This window comes from Dysidea avara, chromosome 14 (genome assembly GCF_963678975.1).
Source record: "Dysidea avara chromosome 14, odDysAvar1.4, whole genome shotgun sequence".
NCBI classification, from domain to species: Eukaryota; Metazoa; Porifera; class Demospongiae; order Dictyoceratida; family Dysideidae; genus Dysidea; species Dysidea avara.
In genome coordinates, this window is record NC_089285.1 from 3,737,111 (window position 1) to 3,744,993 (window position 7,883).

General features: G+C 38.3%; 2 long non-coding RNA genes across 5 annotated transcripts in view; one reads left to right on the plus strand and one right to left on the minus strand.

Moving 5' to 3' along the window:
• Positions 1-607: 607 nt before the first annotated feature.
• On the plus strand, positions 608-1,396 carry LOC136244852 (uncharacterized). Of its 4 annotated transcripts, XR_010695592.1 has the most exons (6): positions 608-698; positions 755-869; positions 925-954; positions 1,000-1,035; positions 1,084-1,141; positions 1,194-1,396. It is a non-coding gene; the product is annotated as an uncharacterized lncRNA (long non-coding RNA). The 4 variants fall into 4 exon arrangements; XR_010695590.1 differs by having other exon boundaries at positions 755-954; XR_010695591.1 differs by having other exon boundaries at positions 925-1,035.
• Positions 1,397-6,556: 5,160 nt separating this feature from the next.
• The window catches only part of LOC136244398 (uncharacterized), a 5,120-nt gene continuing 3,793 nt past the window's right edge, over positions 6,557-7,883 (minus strand). Inside the window, exon 4 of the long non-coding RNA XR_010695225.1 lies at positions 6,557-6,662. This is a non-coding gene — a long non-coding RNA (uncharacterized lncRNA). The remainder of the gene's footprint in view (positions 6,663-7,883) is intronic.

A 7,883-nucleotide genomic window follows, 5' to 3' on the forward strand; every position in this document is an offset into this window, starting at 1 on the left:
CTTGGGTGTGGTGCATGTGATTGGCCATCCCAAGACAACATGTGGCCATGTATACCCCTTAGCTTTGTGTGCTAATAGTATTGGCAAGAATAAATAATAATTTACTGTAGGTATTGGTATGAATTTTACTTGTGTATACCATGTCTTGTGTACAATATCCTCTACTTATATAGCTGCATGTGGGTATCAAGAATGCCAAACGATGACACAGGCAATTTTAACTCTTAGGAAGGACGTTGGCGAGCTGTGAAGTCAGATGACCAACACTAAATTGCAGTAAGGGAAAGTCTATGCAGTGAGCCATTACCAATCAGTGCTATTATCACAATTTTTTTATTTACAACAACTTCATAGGTTTTTTGACTGTTATATTCAACTGCTTGCTAACGAATTTACTCAAGATGAGAAGGAAAGCTGATGACTATTTTCTTAAGTTGTAATTTTGTCTTTTATTCATATATCTCTAATTCTGTTCACAGAGCAGTACATTGACACTATGACACGAGCGTTTGCAGCGTCCACCGTGAAGGAGTGAGTGAATCGCACAAACAGTTAAAAAAGAGGTGCACATAAACTCCAGATAGTCAGATACTGTAATATACAAGCTGAAATACATGCAGGACATCGACCCAAGAGAAGAGGGACGATGAAAGTGATCAGGTGTTACATGTCCTACTAACCACTGTGGAGATCTGACAGTATGTGTATATGTGTACCCTATAATAATTGGTGACTGTGCACTTATGCAATATAGACTTTGGACTGCCTACATTTTTGAAATGCTGGAACTTTGAATAAAGCATTGAAGGAAAGTGGATATTGTCTACTCCTTTGTAAACTCTGTATGACGTACCTACTTGGGTGATTCAGTAAGTTATTTATGCTGCATTGACCCTATGATTCTAGCAATCTTGAATCTTCAAGGTGCACAAGGGCTGAATATAACAGCGCGTGGTACGTGGCATGCAAGATGTGGGTCACATGTATGTTTTTATATAGAGCACTCCAGGAGCAGTTAGTTTGAGAGATACAGATGTGAGTAGGGTTATACTGTATGGTTTTGCTAGTTTTTATCTCATGCAGTCCCATCATCAATGACTCCACAAGTTCAATGCACCTACTCACCTTGAAACTGGCATTGGTAAGTATATTTACAACATGCGAAATATGAACATTAATGTTAACTATTACAGATGAAGAAATGATGTGATTGTTCTCAGTATGAAGAAAGCAAGGATTGGCTAGTGTTGTGGGTTCTTTCTACACAGCTCAGTGATGATCAGGCAGAACTGTTATAACTGAAAACTCATTGACTATGAGGTTGTTTTACCATTTTTTTCAGTTCATTATTGTACAACAGTACTTTGTTTTGCTCATGTGAAATAGCAACAATAGATCGAAAGCGACGTCATTAATTAAAAGGGTATTTCGGAAGGGATATGGGCCGTCTTGAGGGCAAGGCGTGGGTCTAGCAGAATCGTATACAGCTGTATAGAGGATAGTATGCAGTCGTATTGAGGTATATGTGTGTGACTAGGTCTATAATACGATTATACTCGTGACATATACAGAGGTGCCATCAAAGTTAAGAGTCCAGGTTAGGGATAGACTGACCACATACGTTTGGATTGACGCTACACGTATATAATCAGGCTTCGTTTATATACGTGTTGTAGACTCTGCTATACTGATTAGTCTGTGCATCTTGTTGCACTGTGTAAGACAGCACATTAAAGGTGATCTGCACTATCAGCCCCACCCACTCATTCCCAGGTGTGGGATATTAAGAACAGGAAGTTACTGATGGATCTACCAGGTCATGTTGATGAAGTGTTTAGTGTTGACTGGAGTACTAATGGGGAATAAGTGGCTAGTGGTGGACGAGATAGACATATTGAAATGTGAGCAATTATCATGTGTGGATATTGTGTGACCATGTTGTCTTCTTGTGTAGATGGAGAAGATGATAATGAATATTTTAACTATTTATTGAGTGTGAAGTACAGTAGGACCTCAATTATCCGAACAGTATAAGTGACTGCCCTATTCCATTAGGTGAATGTTCTATTAGAGTAGTTGAACACAAATCTGAATGGGAACACTTATGATTGAACTGGCACACAGGTGTGTTCGGATAATGGAGGTCCTACTGTACAGTAAAACTTCATTAACAGAGACCATCTTAAATATAATCATCGACATTGAAGAATGGTCTTATTTGAGAGGTCACTGCTAAGTGAGGTTTTGCTGTACTAGTAAATAAAGTGTTTGCGGCCCTCAGAAAGGCTATGGTGAAAAAAGATGTGAAATCCAAGGTGGCGGCCAAGAAATGGCTGTGATGGTAGGTTAATGGTAAAGCACAAAATTTACCTAAATTGTCATTATTAAAATTTTTACCATTAACCTACCATCACAGCCTTTTCTTGGCCGCCACCTTGGATTTCACATCTTTTTTCACCATAGCCAAAAAAACATCGGTTAAAAAAGTCCCAAAGCTGGCCATAGGCCGGCTTTGGGGTATACAAATACAAAAAGAAATGAAATCTAATCCAAAACAGCCAAGCTGTAAAAAAAGTGTGCGGCCCTCAGAAAGGCTATGGTGAAAAAAGATGTGAAATCCAAGGTGGCGGCCAAGAAATGGCTGTGATGGTAGGTTAATGGTAAAGCACAAAATTTACCTAAATTGTCATTATTAAAATTTTTACCATTAACCTACCATCACAGCCTTTTCTTGGCCGCCACCTTGGATTTCACATCTTTTTTCACCATAGCCTTTCTGAGGGCCGCACACTTTTTTTACAGCTTGGCTGTTTTGGATTAGATTTCATTTCTTTTTGTATTTGTATACCCCAAAGCCGGCCTATGGCCAGCTTTGGGACTTTTTTAACCTATGTTTTTTTTCTTTACTACAGGAAGAAGAAAAGATGAAGTAGATGTACTTTAAATATTTTATCAGTAAATGTACAAATTATATATATATAATACATATGTGACCGGATTTGTGAAAAGGGGTCTTCCACACACATCCAATTTGCCAACTTTGACAATTGATAACTTCAGATTGAAAAGAGCTATTGCCTTGAAATGTGGGCAGTGGTGAGCACCACTATAGCTGAATACATGGTGAAATTTTCAGGTTAATATGTTACTTGAACACTGAGTTATGGTCTCCAACGTTTACGGAATTGGATGTGTGTATAAGACCCCTTTTCGCAAATCCGGTGACATATATTGATTACAGAAATCCTACAGGGTGACTTGTTTCTAGCTGAACTCTCTACAAGTGATTTGTTTCTAGCTGATCTCTCTACAGGGTGACTTGTTTCTAGCTGAACTCTCTACAAGTGATTTGTTCGTAGCTGAACTCTCCACATGGTGGTTTCGTTGTAGCTGAACTCTCTACAAGGTAACTTCTTCTAGCTGATCTTTTTACACTGCATATTTGTTTGTAGCTGAGTTCTCTACAGGGTGATTTGTTTGCAGCTGAACTCTCTACATGATGATTTCTTTGTAGCTGAACTCTCTACAGGGTGATTTGTTTGTAGCTGAAATCCCTACAAGGTAACTTCTTCTAGCTGATCTTTCTACAGGGCGATTTGTTTGTAGCTGAGTGATTTGTTTGCAGCTGAACTCTCTACGTGGTAGTTTCTTTGTAGCTGAACTCTCTACAATGTGACTTCTTCTAGCTGAACTCTCTACAGGGTGACTTGTTTTTAGCTGATCTCTCTATGGGGTGACTTGTTTCTAGCTGAACTTTCTACAGGTGATTTGTTTGCAGCTAAACTCTCTACATTGTGGTTTCTTTGTAGCTGACACTGCTTGAAGTATCTTAGTTTACTACAGTGGTATATCCCCAGTATATGGAACAGTTAATTGTTTGTTATTTTAGTAGTTTTTCAGTAAACCCGCATTCACTGATGTTTTACTGAGAGTGTAAAACTTAGTAAAATAATTATGTTCCATATACTTAAGTTTACTGACACTTTACTATCAGTATAACTATAGTAAGGCATCTTAACAAATTAGTAAACTAAGAACCTTCAAGCAGTGTGAACGCTCTATAAGGTAACTTCTTCTAGCTAATCTTTCTACAGAGCGATTTGTTTGTAGTTGAGTTCTCTACAGGGTGATTTGTTTGCAGCTGAACTCTCTACATGGTAGTTTCTTTGTAGCTGAACTCTCTACAAGGTGATTTCTTCAATAGCTGATCTTTCTACCGGGTGATTTGTTTGTAGCTGAACTCACTACATGATGGTTTCTTTGTAGCTGAACTCTCTACAAGGCGATTTCTTCTATAGCTGATCTTACTACAGGGTGATTTGTTTGTAGCTGAACTCTCTACAAGGTAACTTCTTCTAGCTGATCTCTCTACAGGACAATTTGTTTGTAGCGTTTGATTTATTTTACCATTTTCTTTGAAGCTGAACTCTCTACAAGGTGATTTCTTCTAGCTGATCTTTCTACAGGGTGATTTGTTTGTAGCAGAACTCTCTACAAGGAAACTTTTTCTAGCTGATCTCCCTACAGGGAGATTTGTTTGTAGCTGAACTCTCTACATGATGGTTTCTTTGTAGCTGAACTCTCTACAAGGCAACTTCTTCTAGCTGATCTCTTTACAGGGTGAATTGTTTGTAGCTGAACGATCTACAAGGTAACTTCTTCTAACTGATCTCTCTACAGGGTGATTTGTTTGTAGCTGAACTATCTACAAGGAAACCTCTTTTAACTGAGCTCTGTACAGGGTGAATTGTTTGTAGCTGAACTATCTACAAGGTAACTTCTTCTAGCTGATCTCTCTACAGGATGATTTCTTTGTAGCTGAACTATCTACAAGGTAACTTCTTCTAGCTGATGTATCTACAGGGTCACTAGTTTGTAGCTGAATTCTCTACATGGTGGTTTCTTTGTAACTGAACTATCTACAAGGTGACATCTTCTAGCTGATCTTTCAACAGGGTGATTTGTTTGTAACTGAACTCTCTACAAGAAAACTTCTTCTAACTGATGTCTGAACAGGGTGAATTGTTTGTAGTTGAACTCTCTACAGGGTAACTTGTTTGTAGCTGATCTCTATACAGGTTACTTATTTCTAACTGATCTCTTGAATTCTGTTCAGGGTGACTGCTCTATTAGGATGACTGCTCTATTAGAGTATCTCGATCTCGCTACACCAAGTTTGATTTCGTGTTATAACTCCGTGGCTTTAAGTCTGATTCTTCTACACCATTGAAGAACCTTTCTAAGATGATTACTCCATCTGTACAGTGAATTTCAAAGCATCACCCCAAGCGGTTTATCTGGTAGGCGTGGCAAGTATTCGTTTTTTTTAGCTAATCTCGGTTGCGTAATTGTTACACACTGTTGGTTTTGTTGTTGTATCTTCCTGGTTTTTAGCTCGATTTCTTTCAAACCACAAAAGGTTTGAGGTTCAATAGTTAACCTATTCACCCACCGATTTTCAGCTTCTTTCCATACGCGGTTTATCCTGTAGGCGTGACAACATATTGGTGTTATTTTTCGTGCATAATCGCTCATAACTCTTTGCCTGTTTATGGTATTCCAGCCAAAGTTGGTACCGAGATGCGCCTTTATATCCCCCTTCTGTGTGCCAAATTTCAAGGCAATCGGATAACGCGTTCGCGTTTTATAGCAGTTTTTGTAAGTGTGCGAAAAGAGGAAGAAAAATAAGAAGAAAAAAAACACGAAGAAACTAAGCTAATTTTTGAAGTCGCATATCTCAGGAATGCCTGAAGCGATTTTGCTCAAATTTGGAATGTGGAGTACTGAAGTTTGAGGGAATGTACACAGCAAAATTCGTCTTGTTTCATCAAGGCAGCACAGAGCTACGGAGGTGCGAAAATTGCGTTTTCTTTCTTCCTGTCAATATACTCACGGGGTTGCGCGCGGGCTTCTTGGGCCGCACGACACACTACCGTGTGTCTTGATGATAACATGTATTATAAAATCTTGATGTATTACAACATTTCTTTTTCACTAAACTTTGGTTCATTCAATAGTAGTCCCTCACTTATCACACCACTGATGAACGACACTACCTAGTGAGATGCAACACAACTGATAATATACTATCATATTGGACACTCTCCCCTGTATGTACTAGGGTTGGGACAAAACATCGGAACCTTCGAAGGTGCTTCCAAAGCTCAGTCTCCATGGATACTGGTATGACTAATCAGTCAAAAAGCCATGGGCCTGTAACCATACAACTATTATTGACAAATTTTGGTAACATCTACTAGATGCTGCAACAAAGTGTGAGACCATAATATTAAGGATGTACACTATTATGGTCATTAATTACTAACTTGACATCAACAAAGCTTTGGTAGCTTTCTAGAAAGAAGCTTGGGAGGTTAAAATTTGACCTTCATTCCAGCCCTAGTATGTACACCAGCACACACATGTACCTTAGGGTTATTCTTGATGGACCAGTCTTCTTCCCACAATACTCGCGGTACACTCCAGTCTCAAAACATCGATGAGCTAGTACCCTACCAATATTGTGACTGGCTGACACATCAGTTGTCTTGTACAAGTGTCTTGCTATACAGAACTCTCTGATTGATGCCTCCACCACTGTAGTACCATTATTATGAGTGACTGGCCCTGTGATGTGATAGTTGGTAGTCCCCAGTTGTAGTCTGTAAGGGATGTGTGGATAATTTGAAATAAATGAAACATATTTGCAGCAGACAACAGTGAACATTAGAAGGAATTATGTCATATACAGATAGTCTTGAATTTTACAGATAGTCTTGAGTTTTACAGATATGGAGCTAAAATATGAAGTACCACAACTTCCACTGGGACTCTACAATGAATTGAGCCAGTCACATGAAGAATCGCATAAGTCCACAGTACATCATGCTTGAACAGTATATTTTAGAACAGTAATGTGTAACTACCCAAAAATTTTGCTGAAGCAACAATACTTGAATTTCTTGACATTTTAAACTAATTTTTTGAAATGCACTGACTACTTACATGAAAGGAGAAAAGGCATAAGTGCATAGGATATGATTGGACTTATGCCGCTCTTCAACTGTCAGGCTCAATTGTACTAATGTCATGTCTAATGTTCTTTTAGCTACCATGTTTATTGGCATCACTTCATGGGTTGTAGTTTGTCAGTTTTGATCACATGTTACCACACATCATATAATATGTGACACACTGAGCAAAAGTCTGACTTGTTTGCATAATTCTGTGTCATTGAATACACTGGGTAAAAGTGCTACATGTGCTACATAAATAATTTTACATATGTTTTAATCACTTCAGGAAACATTGAAGGAAGACTCGAATTGAAATATTCCAATGGATTTGTCTCTACTTATGAGTTATGTGTATTCAGTAAAACATTACTTCATTGTCACCATCTCTAAGCTTCAATAGCCTTCTTGCTTAATAGCATGGGTGTATTTAGGCCAAAACTATACCTTGACAAAAGCCCCAGTTCATGGTGAATAGAATGACACAAGTTCCAATTCTGTAGTCCATTGCACTTGAGGCTTACGATCAATTAAACGAATGTCTGTAATATTTTTCTGCTGTATAAATCAATTAATTGTTTTGTTCTTGTTGTCAATTGCGCATACAACAGTGATCACACATTATCTGGTATGTAGACAAGGTCTTTGGTTTTGTATGCAACCTGCTGAGTGAAACCTAACTTGTTTGCATTTTCCTCAACTCTATCTTGTGACTTTTTTGTTGTCTAGAGGGCAAATCCAATGGGCTGTTAAAGTTCCAGCCCTATCTGGTTAGTGCTTGTACAGAGCCATGACTGACCTTGAACTCTATAATAAACAAACATTAATTTTACACTGATTAAAAAAGCATACTATGGCTCTCAACTGAAT